This window comes from Neoarius graeffei, chromosome 15 (assembly GCF_027579695.1).
Source record: "Neoarius graeffei isolate fNeoGra1 chromosome 15, fNeoGra1.pri, whole genome shotgun sequence".
Lineage (NCBI taxonomy): Eukaryota > Metazoa > Chordata > Actinopteri > Siluriformes > Ariidae > Neoarius > Neoarius graeffei.
In genome coordinates, this window is record NC_083583.1 from 26141921 (window position 1) to 26162420 (window position 20500).

The window sequence follows — 20500 nt, forward strand, 5'->3', positions numbered from 1 at the left end:
AATTCTTTCACAGTGAGCGCTAGAAGGGTCTCCTGAATAAAATGATGTATTTTTTTGTTTGTATTGTTAAAAATGAGGACGCTACAGGGAGTTAAAAACGAGTGACTTTTCAGCAACGTTTATACTGGGAGTCAATGAGGCCGCTCACCTGTGCTCTCCTCGCTTTGAGGCTTGTCATTCAAAAACCGTAAATCCTACCGTTTAGGTAGACACATTGTGTGAATCAGGACAAGTTTTCCTACTACTTTTGAGAAAATCATGTCTGTAGAGTGAAATTTGTGGCTGAAAACAGAGTTTAAGCGAGAAAGTTTGACCTTTTTTTTCAAACTGTCTACACTCTAAGATAATGACCTTCACTGGTGTGTAACGCAATAGACACCCATTCAAAAGCCGGATTTTCTCCCAGAAACCACATGGCGGTTGAGCCGGGACTGATCCGAAAGTGTAGAACCTAGCAGAAAAGTTTAATGCCAGATCCACAGAGGAGAAGTTTTCCTACGTTTTAGAGGTTGAATCACGTCTCTAGGTGAAAGCATGCCAGAGCAGCGGATGTTTGAAAAACGTTGAAAAAGTGCTTTTTTTTCAATTAATTCCATAGAAATGAATGGGGGTTTTTTTGGGACAAGTGTGACTACTACTTTTGAGAAAATTATGTCTGTAGTGTGAAATTTGTGGCTGAAAACAGTTTAAGTTTGAAATTTTGAGCATGATGTGTGTGTGTTTGAGACAGCTTTTCCCTCTGCCCCGTCACTGGCCCCAATTGGCATGGTGATGGGCCTGAACAGGAGAGTTAAGAAACACACACAAGATTATGTCAGGTGTCTGCTGTAAATTGCTATGGACCAGGCCTCGAACAATGACAAATAACTCGACAACGGAAGCAGCTATTCACAAAATTCTTTCACAGTGAGCGCTAGAAGGGTCTCCTGAATAAAATGATGTATTTTTTTGTTTGTATTGTTAAAAATGAGGACGCTACAGGGAGTTAAAAACGAGTGACTTTTCAGCAACATTTATACTGGGAGTCAATGAGGCCGCTCACCTGTGCTCTCCTCACTTTGAGGCTTGTCATTCAAAAACCGTAAATCCTATCGTTTAGGTAGACACATTGTGTGAATCAGGACAAGTTTTCCTACTACTTTTGAGAAAATCATGTCTGTAGAGTGAAATTTGTGGCTGAAAACAGAGTTTAAGCGAGAAAGTTTGACCTTTTTTTTCAAACTGTCTACACTCTAAGATAATGACCTTCACTGGTGTGTAACGCAATAGACACCCATTCAAAAGCCGGATTTTCTCCCAGAAACCACATGGCGTTTGAACCGGGCCTGATCCGAAAGTGTAAAACCTAGCAGAAAAGTTGAATGCCAGATCCACAGAGGAGAAGTTTTCCTACGTTTTAGAGTTTGAATCATGTCTCTAGGTGAAAGCATGCCAGAGCAGTGGATGTTTGAAAAACATTGAAAAAGTGCTTTTTTTTCAATTAATTCCATAGAAATGAATGGGGTTTTTTGGGGCGATTTTTTCGCGACTACGTCGCGAAAAAATCGTATTCTATAGAGAAAAGTAATAGCATAGCGAGTCCGATCGAGCCGCACGTTTTGATATATTGTTTGTCTGTGTGCGACGTACGGTTATTGAGTTATTCGAAATCAAAATTTGCGTAGGAATAATAAATATAAGAATAAGAAGAAGAAGAAGAAACACGTAGAAGAACAATAGTTGCAGTGCTTTGCACTGCAACCTATGGGCTCCCCTAGGGGAGCCCATAGGTTGCTGTGCTGCAGCACTGCATCCTAACTAGACCGGACAATTCCCCGGGGGAAATTGTGAGAGGATGCAGTGCGCGAAGCAATTCGCTCACGCATGTTCGCTGGCCGTGAATGTGTGACCCGCAATGATGTTTCAATGCAATGATTGTGTGTGTGCTCGAGACAGCAGCCATCATGAAGAAGACCTATTCAAGAGTATGACCAAAGTGACTACAGGCGGAAATTAGCATGTACTGCTATAACCTGAGACAGACATCTGTCCTTAACACAAGCATAATGTTTAATTTGTGCACTGTCCCTTTTAAAAATAAAATAAACTCTAAACTCTAAGAAGAGTGTTTGTAGTTTGTATGTACGAACAGAAGTGTTCCTAATAAAGTGGGCGGCTAAGGTGTGGCTGACACACAAGGGCTGGAGTTTTCTACTGTTTTTTTTATGAAGGACCAGGCCTCGAACAATGACAAATAACTCGACAACGGAAGCAGCTATTCACAAAATTCTTTCACAGTGAGCGCTAGAAGGGTCTCCTGAATAAAATGATGTATTTTTTTGTTTGTATTGTTAAAAATGAGGACGCTACAGGGAGTTAAAAACGAGTGACTTTTCAGCAACGTTTATACTGGGAGTCAATGAGGCCGCTCACCTGTGCTCTCCTCACTTTGAGGCTTGTCATTCAAAAACCGTAAATCCTATCGTTTAGGTAGACACATTGTGTGAATCAGGACAAGTTTTCCTACTACTTTTGAGAAAAACATGTCTGTAGAGTGAAATTTGTGGCTAAAAACAGAGTTTAAGCGAGAAAGTTTGACCTTTTTTTTGAAGCCGCCTACACTCTAAGCTTAACGACCCTCACTGGTGTGTAACGCAATAGACACCCATTCAAAAGCCGGATTTTCTCCCAGAAACCACATGGTGTTTGAACCGGGCCTGATCCGAAAGTGTAAAACCTAGCAGAAAAGTTGAATGCCAGATCCACAGAGGAGAAGTTTTCCTACGTTTTAGAGTTTGAATCATGTCTCTAGGTGAAAGCATGCCAGAGCAGTGGATGTTTGAAAAACATTGAAAACGTGCTTTTTTTCAATTAATTCCATAGAAATGAATGGGGTTTTTTTGGACGATTTTTTCGCGACTACGTCGCGAAAAAATCGTATTCTATAGAGAAAAGTAATAGCATAGCGAGTCCGATCGAGCCGCACGTTTTGATACATTGTTTGTCTGTGTGCGACGTACGGTTATTGTGTTACTCGAAATCAAAATTTGTGTAGGAAGAGTAACAAATATAACACTAGACCGGACAATTCCCCGGGGGAAATTGTGAGAGGATGCAGTGCGCGAAGCAATTCGGTCACGCATGTTCGCTGGCCGTGAATGTGTGACCCGCAATGATGTTTCAATGCAATGATCATGTGTGTGCTTGAGACAGCAGCCGTCATGAAGAAGAGCTTTTCAAGAGTATGAACAAAGTGACTACAGGCGGAAATTAGCATGTACTGCTATAACCTGGGACAGACATCTGTCCTTACCACAAGGATAATGTTTAATTTGTGCACTGTCCCTTTTAAAAATAAAATAAACTCTGAACTCTAAGAAGTGTGTTTGTAGTTTGTATGTACGAACAGAAGTGTTCCTAATAAAGTGGGCGGCTAAGGTGAGGCTGACACACAAGGGCTGGAGTTTTCTACTGTTTTTTTTATGAAGGACCAGGCCTCGAACAATGACAAATAACTCGACAACGGAAGCAGCTATTCACAAAATTCTTTCACACTGAGCGCTAGAAGGGTCTCCTGAATAGACTGATGTAATTTTTTTGTCTGTATTGTTAAAAATGAGGACGCTACAGGGAGTTAAAAACGAGTGACTTTTCAGCAACGTTTATACTGGGAGTCAATGAGGCCGCTCACCTGTGCTCTCCTCACTTTGAGGCTTGTCATTCAAAAACCGTAAATCCTACCGTTTAGGTAGACACATTGTGTGAATCAGGAGAAGTTTTCCTACTACTTTTGAGAAAACCATGTCTGTAGAGTGAAATTTGTGGATGAAAACACAGTTTAAGTGAGAAATTTTGAGCTTTTTTTTGAAGCCGCCTACACTCTGAGTTAACGAGGCGCACTGGTGTGTAACGCAATAGACACCCATTCAAAAGCCGGATTTTCTCCCAGAAACCACATGGCGTTTGAACCGGGCCTGATCCGAAAGTGTAAAACCTAGCAGAAAAGTTGAATGCCAGATCCACAGAGGAGAAGTTTTCCTACGTTTTAGAGTTTGAATCACGTCTCTAGGTGAAAGCATGCCAGAGCAGCGCACGTTTGAAAAACGTTGATAAAGTGCTTTTTTTTCAATTAATTCCATAGAAATGAATGGGGTTTTTTTGGACGATTTTTTCGCGACTACGTCGCGAAAAAATCGTATTCTATAGAGAAAAGTAATAGCATAGCGAGTCCGATCGAGCCGCACGTTTTGATACATTGTTTGTCTGTGTGCGACGTACGGTTATTGTGTTACTCGAAATCAAAATTTGTGTAGGAAGAGTAACAAATATAACACTAGACCGGACAATTCCCCGGGGGGAAATTGTGAGAGGATGCAGTGCGCGAAGCAATTTGGTCACGCATGTTTGCTGGCCGTGAATGTGTGACCCGCAATGACGTTTCAATGCAATGATTATGTGTGTGCTTGAGACAGCAGCCGTCATGAAGAAGAGCTATTCAACAGTATGACCAAAGTGACTACAGGCGGAAATTAGCATGTACTGCTATAACCTGGGACAGACATCTGTCCTTAACACAAGGATAATGTTTAATTTGTGCACTGTCCCTTTTAAAAATAAAATAAACTCTAAGAAGAGTGTTTGTAGTTTGTATGTACGAACAGAAGTGTTCCTAATAAAGTGGGCGGCTAAGGTGAGGCTGACACACAAGGGCTGGAGTTTTCTACTGTTTTTTTATGAAGGACCAGGCCTCGAACAATGACAAATAACTCGACAACGGAAGCAGCTATTCACAAAATTCTTTCACAGTGAGCGCTAGAAGGGTCTCCTGAATAAAATGATGTATTTTTTCGTTTGTACTCTTAAAAATAACGACACCAGAGCGATTTAAATACGAGTGACTTTTCTCTCAGGTTTATAATGGATGTCAATGAAGCCTGTCAGCTTCCCTGTCCTCAGTTTGACGCTTGTCATTCAAAAACCGTAAATCCTATCGTTTAGGTAGACACATTGTGTGAATCAGGACAAGTTTTCCTACTACTTTTGAGAAAATCATGTCTGTAGAGTGAAATTTGTGGATGAAAACACAGTTTAAGTGAGAAATTTTGAGCTTTTTTTTGAAGCCGCCTACACTCTGAGTTAACGAGGCGCACTGGTGTGTAACGCAATAGACACCCATTCAAAAGCCGGATTTTCTATCAGAACCCACATGGCGTTTGACCCGGGACTGATCCGAAAGTGTAGAACCTAGCAGAAAAGTTGAATGCCAGATCCACAGAGGAGAAGTTTTCCTACGTTTTAGAGTTTGAATCACGTCTCTAGGTGAAAGCATGCCAGAGCAGCGGACGTTTGAAAAACGTTGAAAAAGTGCTTTTTTTCAATTAATTCCATAGAAATGAATGGGGGTTTTTTCGACGATTTTTTCGCGACTACGTCGCGAAAAAATCGTTTTCTATAGAGAAAAGTAATAGCATAGCGAGTCCGATCGAGCCGCACGTTTTGATATATTGTTTGTCTGTGTGCAACGTACGGTTATTGAGTTAATCGAAATCGAAATTTGTGTAGGAAGAGTAACAAATATAACACTAGACCGGACAATTCCCCGGGGGAAATTGTGAGAGGATGCAGTGCGCGAAGCAATTCGCTCACGCATGTTCGCTGGCCGTGAACGTGTGACCCGCAATGATGTTTCAATGCAATGATCGTGTGTGTGCTCGAGACAGCAGCCATCATGAAGAAGACCTATTCAAGAGTATGACCAAAGTGACTACAGGCGGAAATTAGCATGTACTGCTATAACCTGGGACAGACATCTGTCCCTAACACAAGGATAATGTTTAATTTGTGCACTGTCCCTTTTAAAAATAAAATAAACTCTAAACTCTAAGAAGAGTGTTTGTAGTTTGTATGTACGAACAGAAGTGTTCCTAATAAAGTGGGCGGCTAAGGTGAGGCTGACACACAAGGGCTGGAGTCTTCTACTGTTTTTTTTATGAAGGACCAGGCCTCGAACAATGACAAATAACTCGACAACGGAAGCAGCTATTCACAAAATTCTTTCACAGTGAGCGCTAGAAGGGTCTCCTGAATAAAATGATGTATTTTTTTGTTTGTATTGTTAAAAATGAGGACGCTGCAGGGAGTTAAAAACGAGTGACTTTTCAGCAACGTTTATACTGGGAGTCAATGAGGCCGCTCACCTGTGCTCTCCTCGCTTTGAGGCTTGTCATTCAAAAACCGTAAATCCTATCGTTTAGGTAGACACATTGTGTGAATCAGGACAAGTTTTCCTACTACTTTTGAGAAAATCATGTCTGTAGAGTGAAATTTGTGGCTGAAAACGGAGTTTAAGCGAGAAAGTTTGACCTTTTTTTTGAAGCCGCCTACACTCTAATCTTAACGACCCTCACTGGTGTGTAACGCAATAGACACCCATTCAAAAGCCGGATTTTCTCCCAGAAACCACATGGCGTTTGAACCGGGCCTGATCCGAAAGTGTAAAACCTAGCAGAAAAGTTGAATGCCAGATCCACAGAGGAGAAGTTTTCCTACGTTTTAGAGTTTGAATCATGTCTCTAGGTGAAAGCATGCCAGAGCAGTGGATGTTTGAAAAACGTTGAAAAAGTGCTTTTTTTTCAATTAATTCCATAGAAATGAATGGGTTTTTTTTGGGACAAGTGTGACTACTACTTTTGAGAAAATTATGTCTGTAGTGTGAAATTTGTGGCTGAAAACAGTTTAAGTTTGAAATTTTGAGCATGATGTGTGTGTTCTTGAGACAGCTTTTCCCTCTGCCCCGTCACTGGCCCCAATTGGCATGGTGATGGGCCTGAACAGGAGAGTTAAGAAACACACACAAGATTATGTCAGGTGTCTGCTGTAAATTGCTATGGACCAGGCCTCGAACAATGACAAATAACTCGACAACGGAAGCAGCTATGCACAAAATTCTTTCACAGTGAGCGCTAGAAGGGTCTCCTGAATAAAATGATGTATTTTTTTGTTTGTATTGTTAAAAATGAGGACGCTACAGGGAGTTAAAAACGAGTGACTTTTCAGCAACGTTTATACTGGGAGTCAATGAGGCCGCTCACCTGTGCTCTCCTCACTTTGAGGCTTGTCATTCAAAAACCGTAAATCCTACCGTTTAGGTAGACACATTGTGTGAATCAGGACAAGTTTTCCTACTACTTTTGAGAAAATCATGTCTGTAGAGTGAAATTTGTGGCTGAAAACACGGTTTGAAAATAAAATAAACTCTAAACTCTAAGAAGAGTGTTTGTAGTTTGTATGTACGAACAGAAGTGTTCCTAATAAAGTGGGCGGCTAAGGTGAGGCTGACACACAAGGGCTGGAGTTTTCTACTGTTTTTTTTATGAAGGACCAGGCCTCGAACAATGACAAATAACTCGACAACGGAAGCAGCTATTCACAAAATTCTTTCACAGTGAGCGCTAGAAGGGTCTCCTGAATAAAATGATGTATTTTTTTGTATGTATTGTTAAAAATGAGGACGCTACAGGGAGTTAAAAACGAGTGACTTTTCAGCAACGTTTATACTGGGAGTCAATGAGGCCGCTCACCTGTGCTCTCCTCACTTTGAGGCTTGTCATTCAAAAACCGTAAATCCTACCGTTTAGGTAGACACATTGTGTGAATCAGGACAAGTTTTCCTACTACTTTTGAGAAAATCATGTCTGTAGAGTGAAATTTGTGGATGAAAACACGGTTTAAGCGAGAAAGTTTGAGCTTTTTTTTGAAGCCGCCTACACTCTAAGTTAACGACCCTCACTGGTGTGTAACGCAATAGACACCCATTCAAAAGCCGGATTTTCTCCCAGAAACCACATGGCGTTTGAACCGGGCCTGATCCGAAAGTGTAAAACCTAGCAGAAAAGTTGAATGCCAGATCCACAGAGGAGAAGTTTTCCTACGTTTTAGAGTTTGAATCATGTCTCTAGGTGAAAGCATGCCAGAGCAGCGGATGTTTGAAAAACGTTGAAAAAGTGCTTTTTTTTCAATTAATTCCATAGAAATGAATGGGGTTTTTTGGGGCGATTTTTTCGCGACTACGTCGCGAAAAAATCGTAAACTGTAGAGAAAAGTAATAGCATAGCGAGTCCGATCGAGCCGCACGTTTTGATGTATTGTTTGTCTGTGTGCGACGTACGGTTATTGAGTTATTCGAAATCAAAATTTGCGTAGGAATAATAAATATAAGAATAAGAAGAAGAAGAAGAAACACGTAGAAGAACAATAGTTGCAGTGCTTTGCACTGCAACCTATGGGCTCCCCTAGGGGAGCCCATAGGTTGCTGTGCTGCAGCACTGCATCCTAACTAGACTGGACAATTCCCCGGGGGAAATTGTGAGAGGATGCAGTGCGCGAAGCAATTCGGTCACGCATGTTCGCTGGCCGTGAACGTGTGACCCGCAATGACGTTTCAATGCAATGATTGTGTGTGTGCTCGAGACAGCAGCCATCATGAAGAAGAGCTATTCAAGAGCATGAACAAAGTGACTACAGGCGGAAATTAGCATGTACTGCTATAACCTGGGACAGACATCTGTCCTTACCACAAGGATAATGTTTAATTTGTGCACTGTCCCTTTTAAAAATAAAATAAACTCTAAACACTAAGAAGAGTGTTTGTAGTATGTATGTACGAACAGAAGTGTTCCTAATAAAGTGGGCGGCTAAGGTGAGGCTAAGACACACAAGGGCTGGAGTTTTCTACTGTTTTTTTATGAAGGACCAGGCCTCGAACAATAACAAATAACTCGACAATGGAAGCAGCTATTCACAAAATTCTTTCACAGTGAGCGCTAGAAGGGTCTCCTGAATAAAATGTTGTATTTTTTTGTTTGTACTCTTAAAAATAACGACAATAGAGCGATTTAAAAACGAGTGACTTTTCTCTCATGTTTACAATGGGTTTCAATGAAGCCTGTCAGCTGCCCTGTCCTCAGTTTGACGCTTGTCATTCAAAAACCGTAAATCCTATTGTTTAGGTAGACACATTGTGTGAATCAGGACAAGTTTTCCTACAAGGATAATGTTTAATTTGTGCACTGTCCCTTTTAAAAATAAAATAAACTCTAAACTCTAAGAAGAGTGTTTGTAGTTTGTATGTACGAACAGAAGTGTTCCTAATAAAGTGGGCGGCTAAGGTGAGGCTGACACACAAGGGCTGGAGTTTTCTACTGTTTTTTTATGAAGGACCAGGCCTCGAACAATGACAAATAACTCGACAACGGAAGCAGCTATTCACAAAATTCTTTCACAGTGAGCGCTAGAAGGGTCTCCTGAATAAAATGATGTATTTTTTTGTTTGTATTTTTAAAAATGACGACGCTACAGGGAGTTAAAAACGAGTGACTTTTCAGCAACGTTTATACTGGGAGTCAATGAGGCCGCTCACCTGTGCTCTCCTCACATTGAGGCTTGTCATTCAAAAACCGTAAATCCTATCGTGTAGGTAGACACATTGTGTGAATCAGGACAAGTTTTCCTACTACTTTTGAGAAAATCATGTCTGTAGAGTGAAATTTGTGGCTGAAAACACGGTTTAAGCGAGAAAGTTTGAGCTTTTTTTTGAAGCCGCCTACACTCTAAGCTTAAAGACCCTCACTGGTGTGTAACGCAATAGACACCCATTCAAAAGCTGGATTTTCTCCCAGAAACCACATGGCGTTTGAACCGGGACTGATCCGAAAGTGTAAAACCTAGCAGAAAAGTTGAATGCCAGATCCACAGAGGAGAAGTTTTCCTACGTTTTAGAGTTTGAATCATGTCTCTAGGTGAAAGCATGCCAGAGCAACGGATGTTTGAAAAACGTTGAAAAAGTGCTTTTTTTCAATTAATTCCATAGAAATGAATGGGGTTTTTTGGGGCGATTTTTTCACGACTACGTCGCGAAAAAATCGTATTCTATAGAGAAAAGTAATGTACTGTTTGTTTGCATGTACTGCTATAACCTGGGACAGACATCTGTCCTTAACACAAGGATAATGTTTAATTTGTGCACTGTCCCTTTTAAAAATAAAATAAACTCTAAACTCTAAGAAGAGTGTTTGTAGTTTGTATGTACGAACAGAAGTGTTCCTAATAAAGTGGGCGGCTAAGGTGAGGCTGACACACAAGGGCTGGAGTTTTCTACTGTTTTTTTATGAAGGACCAGGCCTCGAACAATGACAAATTACTCGACAACGGAAGCAGCTATTCACAAAATTCTTTCACAGTGAGCGCTAGAAGGGTCTCCTGAATAAAATGATGTATTTTTTTGTTTGTATTGTTAAAAATGAGGACGCTACAGGGAGTTAAAAACGAGTGACTTTTCAGCAACGTTTATACTGGGAGTCAATGAGGCTGCTCACCTGTGCTCTCCTCACTTTGAGGCTTGTCATTCAAAAACCGTAAGTCCTATCGTTTAGGTAGACACATTGTGTGAATCAGGACAAGTTTTCCTACTACTTTTGAGAAAATAATGTCTGTAGAGTGAAATTTGTGGCTGAAAACGGAGTTTAAGCGAGAAAGTTTGACCTTTTTTTTGAAGCCGCCTACACTGTAAGTTTAACGACCCTCACTGGTGTGTAACGCAATAGACACCCATTCAAAAGCCGGATTTTCTCCCAGAAACCACATGGCGTTTGAACCGGGCCTGATCCGAAAGTGTAAAACCTAGCAGAAAAGTTGAACGCCAGATCCACAGAGGAGAAGTTTTCCTACGTTTTAGAGTTTGAATCATGTCTCTAGGTGAAAGCATGCCAGAGCAGTGGATGTTTGAAAAACATTGAAAAAGTGCTTTTTTTTCAATTAATTCCATAGAAATGAATGGGGTTTTTTGGGGCGATTTTTTCGCGACTACGTCGCGAAAAAATCGTATTCTATAGAGAAAAGTAATAGCATAGCGAGTCCGATCGAGCCGCACGTTTTGATATATTGTTTGTCTGTGTGCGACGTACGGTTATTGAGTTATTCGAAATCAAAATTTGCGTAGGAATAATAAGAAGAAGAAGAAATACGTAGAAGAACAATAGTTGCAGTGCTTTGCACTGCAACCTATGGGCTCCCCTAGGGGAGCCCATAGGTTGCTGTGCTGCAGCACTGCATCCTAACTAGACCGGACAATTCCCCGGGGGAAATTGTGAGAGGATGCAGTGCGCGAAGCAATTCGCTCACGCATGTTCGCTGGCCGTGAATGTGTGACCCGCAATGATGTTTCAATGCAATGATCGTGTGTGTGCTCGAGACAGCAGCCATCATGAAGAAGACCTATTCAAGAGTATGACCAAAGTGACTACAGGCGGAAATTAGCATGTACTGCTATAACCTGGGACAGACATCTGTCCTTAACACAAGGATAATGTTTAATTTGTGCACTGTCCCTTTTAAAAATAAAATAAACTCTACACTCTAAGAAGAGTGTTTGTAGTATGTATGTACGAACAGAAGTGTTCCTAATAAAGTGGGCGGCTAAGTTGAGGCTGACACACAAGGGCTGGAGTTTTCTACTGTTTTTTTTATGAAGGACCAGGCCTCGAACAATGACAAATAACTCGACAACGGAAGCAGCTATTCACAAAATTCTTTCACAGTGAGCGCTAGAAGGGTCTCCTGAATAAAATGATGTATTTTTTTGTTTGTATTGTTAAAAATGAGGACGCTACAGGGAGTTAAAAACGAGTGACTTTTCAGCAACGTTTATACTGGGAGTCAATGAGGCCGCTCACCTGTGCTCTCCTCACTTTGAGGCTTCTCATTCAAAAATTGTAAATCCTATCATTTAGATAGACACACTGTGTGAATCAGGACAAGTTTTCCTACTACTTTTGAGAAAATCATGTCTGTAGAGTGAAATTTGTGGATGAAAACACAGTTTAAGCGAGAAAGTTTGAGCTTTTTTTCCAAGCTGTCTAGACTCTAAGCTTAACGACCTTCACTGGTGTGTAACGCAATAGACACCCATTCAAAAGCCGGATTTTCTCCCGGAACCCACATGGCGTTTGAGCCGGGACTGATCCAAAAGGGTAGAACCTAGCAGAAAAGTTGAATGCCAGATCCACAGAGGAGAAGTTTTCCTACGTTTTAGAGTTTGAATCACGTCTCTAGGTTAAAGCATGCCAGAGCAGCGGATGTTTGAAAAACGTTGAAAAAGTGCTTTTTTTCAATTAATTCCATAGAAATGAATGGGGTTTTTTGGGGCAATTTTGTCGCGACTACGTCGCGAAAAAAACGTTTTCTATAGAGAAAAGTAATAGCATAGCGAGTCCGATCGAGCCGCACGTTTTGATATATTGTTTGTCTGTGTGCGACGTACGGTTATTGAGTTAATCGAAATCGAAATTTGTGTAGGAAGAGTAACAAATTTAACACTAGACCGGACAATTCCCCGGGGGAAATTGTGAGAGGATGCAGTGCGCGAAGCAATTCGCTCACGCATGTTCGCTGGCCGTGAACGCGTGACCCGCAATGATGTTTCAATGCAATGATCGTGTGTGTGCTCGAGACAGCAGCCATCATGAAGAAGACCTATTCAAGAGTATGACCAAAGTGACTACAGGCGGAAATTAGCATGTACTGCTATAACCTGGGACAGACATCTGTCCTTAACACAAGGATAATGTTTAATTTGTGCACTGTCCCTTTTAAAAATAAAATAAACTCTAAACTCTAAGAAGAGTGTTTGTAGTTTGTATGTACGAACAGAAGTGTTCCTAATAAAGTGGGCGGCTAAGGTGAGGCTGACACACAAGGGCTGGAGTTTTCTACTGTTTTTTTATGAAGGACCAGGCCTCGAACAATGACAAATAACTCGACAACGGAAGCAGCTATTCACAAAATTCTTTCACAGTGAGCGCTAGAAGGGTCTCCTGAATAAAATGATGTATTTTTTTGTTTGTATTGTTAAAAATGAGGACGCTACAGGGAGTTAAAAACGAGTGACTTTTCAGCAACGTTTATACTGGGAGTCAATGAGGCCGCTCACCTGTGCTCTCCTCACTTTGAGGCTTGTCATTCAAAAACCGTAAATCCTATCGTTTAGGTAGACACATTGTGTGAATCAGGACAAGTTTTCCTACTACTTTTGAGAAAATCATGTCTGTAGAGTGAAATTTGTGGCTGAAAACAGAGTTTAAGCGAGAAAGTTTGACCTTTTTTTTTAACCTCTCTCCACTCTGAGCATAACGAGGTCCACTGGTGTGTAACGCAATAGACACCCATAAAAAGCCGGATTTTCTCCCGGAACCAACATGGCGTTTGAGCCGGGACTGATCCGAAAGTGTAGAACCTAGCAGAAAAGTTGAAGGTCAGATCCACAGAGGAGAAGTTTTCCTACGTTTTAGAGTTTGAATCACGTCTCTAGGTGAAAGCATGCCAGAGCAGTGGATGTTTGAAAAACATTGAAAAAGTGCTTTTTTTTCAATTAATTCCATCGAAATGAATGGGGTTTTTTTGGACGATTTTTTCGCGACTACGTCGCGAAAAAATCGTATTCTATAGAGAAAAGTAATAGCATAGCGAGTCCGATCGAGCCGCACGTTTTGATACATTGTTTGTCTGTGTGCGACGTACGGTTATTGTGTTACTCGAAATCAAAATTTGTGTAGGAAGAGTAACAAATATAACACTAGACCGGACAATTCCCCGGGGGAAATTGTGAGAGGATGCAGTGCGCGAAGCAATTCGGTCACGCATGTTTGCCGGCCGTGAATGTGTGACCAGCAATGATGTTTCAATGCAATGATCATGTGTGTGCTTGAGACAGCAGCCGTCATGAAGGAGACCTATTCAAGAGCATGAACAAAGTAACTACAGGCGGAAATTAGCATGTACTGCTATAACCTGGGACAGACATCTGTCCTTACCACAAGGATAATGTTTAATTTGTGCGCTGTACCTTTTAAAAATAAAATAAACTCTAAACTCTAAGAAGAGTGTTTGTTTTTTGTATGTACGAACAGAAGTGTTCCTAATAAAGTGGGCGGCTAAGGTGAGGCTAAGACACACAAGGGCTGGAGTTTTCTACTGTTTTTTTTATGAAGGACCAGGCCTTGAACAATGACAAATAACTCGACAACGGAAGCAGCTATTCACAAAATTCTTTCACACTGAGCGCTATAAGGGTCTCCTGAATAAAATGATGTATTTGTTTCTCTGTAGTATTAAAAATGACGACACTAGAGCAAGTTAAATATGAGTGACTTTTCTGTCCCGTTTACAATGGGTGTCAATGAAGCCTCTCGTCTGACCTCTTCTCAGTTTGAGGCTTGTGATTCAAAAACCGTAAATCCTATCGTTTAGGTAGACACATTGTGTGAATCAGGACAAGTTTTCCTACTACTTTTGAGAAAATCATGTCTGTAGAGTGAAATTTGTGGATGAAAACACAGTTTAAGCGAGAAAGTTTGAGCTTTTTTTTGAAGCCACCTACACTCTGAGCTTAACGAGGTGCACTGGTGTGTAACGCAATAGACACCCATTCAAAAGCCGGATTTTCTCCCGGAACCCACATGACGTTTGAGCTGGGACTGATCCGAAAGTGTAGAACCTAGCAGAATAGTTGAATGCCAGATCCACAGAGGAGAAGTTTTCCTAAGTTTTAGAGTTTGAATCACGTCTCTAGGTGAAATCATGCCAGAGCAGCGAATGTTTGAAAAACGTTGAAAAAGTGCTTTTTTTCCAATTAATTCCATAGAAATGAATGGGGTTTTTTTGGACGATTTTTTCGCGACTACGTCGCGAAAAAATCGTATTCTGCAGATAAAAGTAATAGCATAGTGAGTCCGATCGAGCCGCACATTTTGATACATTGTTTGTCTGTGTGCGACATACGGTTATTGTGTTACTCGAAATCAAAATTTGTGTAGGAAGAGTAACAAATATAACACTAGACCGGACAATTCCCCGGGGGAAATTGTGAGAGGATGCAGTGCGCGAAGCAATTCGCTCACGCATGTTTGCTGGCCGTGAACGTGTGACCCGCAATGATGTTTCAATGCAATGATCGTGTGTGTGCTCGAGACAGCAGCCATCATGAAGAAGACCTATTCAAGAGTATGACCAAAGTGACTACAGGCGGAAATTAGCATGTACTGCTATAACCTGGGACAGACATCTGTCCTTAACACAAGGATAATGTTTAATTTGTGCACTGTCACTTTTAAAAATAAAATAAACTCTAAACTCTAAGAAGAGTGTTTGTAGTTTGTATGTACGAACAGAAGTGTTCCTAATAAAGTGGGCGGCTAAGGTGAGGCTGACACACAAGGGCTGGAGTTTTCTACTGTTTTTTTTATGAAGGACCAGGCCTCGAACAATGACAAATAACTCGACAACGGAAGCAGCTATTCACAAAATTCTTTCACAGTGAGCGCTAGAAAGGTCTCCTGAATAAAATGATGTAATTTTTTGTTTGTACTCTTAAAAATAACGACACTAGAGCGATTTAAATACGAGTGACTTTTCACTCACGTTTATAATGTGAGTCAATGAGCTAAGAAACACAAGGTCTTGAATATTGTGCTGTGTTTTACTACGGACCAGACCTCGAACAATGACAAATAACTCGACAACGGAAGCAGCTATTCACAAAATTCTTTCACACTGAGCGCTAGAAGGGTCTCCTGAATAAAATGATGTATTTTTTTGTTTGTACTCTTTAAAATAACGACACTAGAGCGATTTAAAAACGAGTGACTTTTCACTCATGTTTATAATGTGTGTCAATGACCTAAGACACACAAGGTCTTGAATATTGTGCTGTGTTTTACTACGGACCAGACCTCGAACAATGACAAATAACTCGACAACGGAAGCAGCTATTCACAAAATTCTTTCACACTGAGCGCTAGAAGGGTCTCCTGAATAAAATGATGTATTTTTTTGTTTGTACTCTTAAAAATAACGACACTAGAGCGATTTAAAAACGAGTGACTTTTCACTCACGTTTATAATGTGAGTCAATGAGCTAAGAAACACAAGGTCTTGAATATTGTGCTGTGTTTTACTACAGACCAGACCTCGAACAATGACAAATAACTCGACAACGGAAGCAGCTATTCACAAAATTCTTTCACAGTGAGCGCTAGAAGGGTCTCCTGAATAAAATTATGTATTTTTTTGTTTGTACTCTTAAAAATAACGACACTAGAGCGATTTAAAAACGAGTGACTTTTCTATCCCGTTTATAATGCATGTCAATGAGCTAAAACACACAAGGTCTTGAATTTTGGGCTGTGTTTTACTACAGACCAGACCTCGAACAATGACAAATAACTCGACAACGGAAGCAGCTATTCACAAAATTCTTTCACAGTGAGCGCTAGAAGGGTCTCCTGAATAAAATGATGTATTTTTTTGTTTGTATTGTTAAAAATGAGGACGCTACAGGGAGTTAAAAACGAGTGACTTTTCAGCAACGTTTATACTGGGAGTCAATGAGGCCGCTCACCTGTGCTCTCCTCACTTTGAGGCTTGTCATTCGAAAACCGTAAATCCTATCGTTTAGGTAGACACATTGTGTGAATCAGGACAAGTTTTCCTACTACTTTTGAGAAAATCATGTCTGTAGAGTGAAATTTGTGGCTGAAAACACGGTTTAAGCAAGAAAGTTTGAGCTTTTTTTTGAAGCCGCCTACACTCTAAGTTTAACGACCCTCACTGGTGTGTAACGCAATAGACACCCATTCAAAAGCCGGATTTTCTCCCAGAAACCACATGGCGTTTGAACCGGGCCTGATCCGAAAGTGTAAAACCTAGCAGAAAAGTTGAATGCCAGATCCACAGAGGAGATGTTTTCCTACGTTTTAGAGTTTGAATCATGTCTCTAGGTGAAAGCATGCCAGAGCAGTGGATGTTTGAAAAACATTGAAAAAGTGCTTTTTTTTCAATTAATTCCATAGAAATGAATGGGGTTTTTTTGGACGATTTTTTCGCGACTATGTCGCGAAAAAATCGTATTCTGTAGAGAAAAGCAATAGCATAGCGAGTCCGATCGAGCCGCACGTTTTGGTATATTGGTTGTCTGTGTGCGACATACGGTTATTGAGTTAATCGAAATCGAAATTTGCGTAGGAAGAGTAACAAATATAACACTAGACCGGACAATTCCCCGGGGGAAATTGTGAGAGGATGCAGTGCGCGAAGCAATTCGCTCACGCACGTTTGCTGGCCGTGAATGTGTGACCCGCAATGATGTTTCAATGCAATGATTGTGTGTGTGCTCTAGACAGCAGCCATCATGAAGAAGAGCTATTCAAGAGCATGAACAAAGTGACTACAGGCGGAAATTAGCATGTACTGCTATAACCTGGGACAGACATCTGTCCTTACCACATGGATAATGTTTAATTTGTGCACTGTCCCTTTTAAAAATAAAATAAAACTCTAAACACTAAGAAGAGTGTTTGTAGTATGTATGTACGAACAGAAGTGTTCCTAATAAAGTGGGCGGCTAAGGTGAGGCTAAGACACACAAGGGCTGGAGTTTTCTACTGTTTTTTTATGAAGGACCAGGCCTCGAACAATAACAAATAACTCGACAACGGAAGCAGCTATTCACAAAATTCTTTCACAGTGAGCGCTAGAAGGGTCTCCTGAATAAAATGATGTATTTTTTTGTTTGTACTCTTAAAAATAACGACAATAGAGCGATTTAAATACGAGTGACTTTTCTCTCATGTTTACAATGGGTTTCAATGAAGCCTGTCAGCTGCCCTGTCCTCAGTTTGACGCTTGTCATTCAAAAACCGTAAATCCTATCGTTTAGGTAGACACATTGTGTGAATCAGGACAAGTTTTCCTACAAGGATAATGTTTAATTTGTGCACTGTCCCTTTTAAAAATAAAATAAACTCTAAACTCTAAGAAGAGTGTTTGTAGTTTGTATGTACGAACAGAAGTGTTCCTAATAAAGTGGGCGGCTAAGGTGAGGCTGACACACAAGGGCTGGAGTTTTCTACTGTTTTTTTTATGAAGGACCAGGCCTCGAACAATGACAAATAACTCGACAACGGAAGCAGCTATTCACAAAATTCTTTCACAGTGAGCGCTAGAAGGGTCTCCTGAATAAAATGATGTATTTTTTTGTTTGTATTTTTAAAAATGACGACGCTACAGGGAGTTAAAAACGAGTGACTTTTCAGCAACGTTTATACTGGGAGTCAATGAGGCCGCTCACCTGTGCTCTCCTCACTTTGAGGCTTCTCATTCAAAAACCGTGAATCCTATCGTTTAGGTAGACACATTGTGTGAATCAGGACAAGTTTTCCTACTACTTTTGAGAAAATCATGTCTGTAGAGTGAAATTTGTGGATGAAAACACAGTTTAAGTGAGAAATTTTGAGCTTTTTTTTGAAGCCGCCTACACTCTGAGTTAACGAGGCGCACTGGTGTGTAACGCAATAGACACCCATTCAAAAGCAGGATTTTCTATCAGAACCCACATGGCGTTTGACCCGGGACTGATCCGAAAGTGTAGAACCTAGCAGAAAAGTTGAATGCCAGATCCACAGAGGAGAAGTTTTCCTACGTTTTAGAGTTTGAATCACGTCTCTAGGTGAAAGCATGCCAGAGCAGTGGACGTTTGAAAAACGTTGAAAAAGTGCTTTTTTTTCAATTAATTCCATAGAAATGAATGGGGCTTTTTTGGACGATTTTTTCGCGACTACGTCGCGAAAAAATCGTAATCTATAGAGAAAAGTAATAGCATAGCGAGTCCGATCGAGCCGCACGTTTTGATATATTGTTTGTCTGTGTGCGACGTACGGTTATTGAGTTAATCGAAATCAAAATTTGCGTAGGAATAATAAAAATAATAATAAATATAAGAATAAGAAGAAGAAGAAGAAACACGTAGAAGAACAATAGTTGCAGTGCTTTGCACTGCAACCTATGGGCTCCCCTAGGGGAGCCCATAGGTTGCTGTGCTGCAGCACTGCATCCTAACTAGACCGGACAATTCCCCGGGGGAAATTGTGAGAGGATGCAGTGCGCGAAGCAATTCGCTCACGCATGTTCGCTGGCCGTGAACGCGTGACCCGCAATGATGTTTCAATGCAATGATCGTGTGTGTGCTCGAGACAGCAGCCATCATGAAGAAGACCTATTCAAGAGTATGACCAAAGTGACTACAGGCGGAAATTAGCATGTACTGCTATAACCTGGGACAGACATATGTCCTTAACACAAGGATAATGTTTAATTTGTGCACTGTCCCTTTTAAAAATAAAATAAACTCTAAACTCTAAGAAGAGTGTTTGTAGTTTGTATGTACGAACAGAAGTGTTCCTAATAAAGTGGGCGGCTAAGGTGAGGCTGACACACAAGGGCTGGAGTTTTCTACTGTTTTTTTATGAAGGACCAGGCCTCGAACAATGACAAATAACTCGACAACGGAAGCAGCTATTCACAAAATTCTTTCACAGTGAGCGCTAGAAGGGTCTCCTGAATAAAATGATGTATTTTTTTGTTTGTATTGTTAAAAATGAGGACGCTACAGGGAGTTAAAAACGAGTGACTTTTCAGCAACGTTTATACTGGGAGTCAATGAGGCCGCTCACCTGTGCTCTCCTCACTTTGAGGCTTCTCATTCAAAAACCGTGAATCCTATCGTTTAGGTAGACACATTGTGTGAATCAGGACAAGTTTTCCTACTACTTTTGAGAAAATCATGTCTGTAGAGTGAAATTTGTGGATGAAAACACAGTTTAAGTGAGAAATTTTGAGCTTTTTTTTGAAGCCGCCTACACTCTGAGTTAACGAGGCGCACTGGTGTGTAACGCAATAGACACCCATTCAAAAGCAGGATTTTCTATCAGAACCCACATGGCGTTTGACCCGGGACTGATCCGAAAGTGTAGAACCTAGCAGAAAAGTTGAATGCCAGATCCACAGAGGAGAAGTTTTCCTACGTTTTAGAGTTTGAATCACGTCTCTAGGTGAAAGCATGCCAGAGCAGTGGACGTTTGAAAAACGTTGAAAAAGTGCTTTTTTTTCAATTAATTCCATAGAAATGAATGGGGCTTTTTTGGACGATTTTTTCGCGACTACGTCGCGAAAAAATCGTAATCTATAGAGAAAAGTAATAGCATAGCGAGTCCGATCGAGCCGCACGTTTTGATATATTGTTTGTCTGTGTGCGACGTACGGTTATTGAGTTAATCGAAATCAAAATTTGCGTAGGAATAATAAAAATAATAATAATAAATATAAGAATAAGAAGAAGAAGAAGAAACACGTAGAAGAACAATAGTTGCAGTGCTTTGCACTGCAACCTATGGGCTCCCCTAGGGGAGCCCATAGGTTGCTGTGCTGCAGCACTGCATCCTAATAATAAATATAAGAATAAGAAGAAGAAGAAGAAACACGTAGAAGAACAATAGTTGCAGTGCTTTGCACTGCAACCTATGGGCTCCCCTAGGGGAGCCCATAGGTTGCTGTGCTGCAGCACTGCATCCTAACTAGACCGGACAATTCCCCGGGGGAAATTGTGAGAGGATGCAGTGCGCGAAGCAATTCGCTC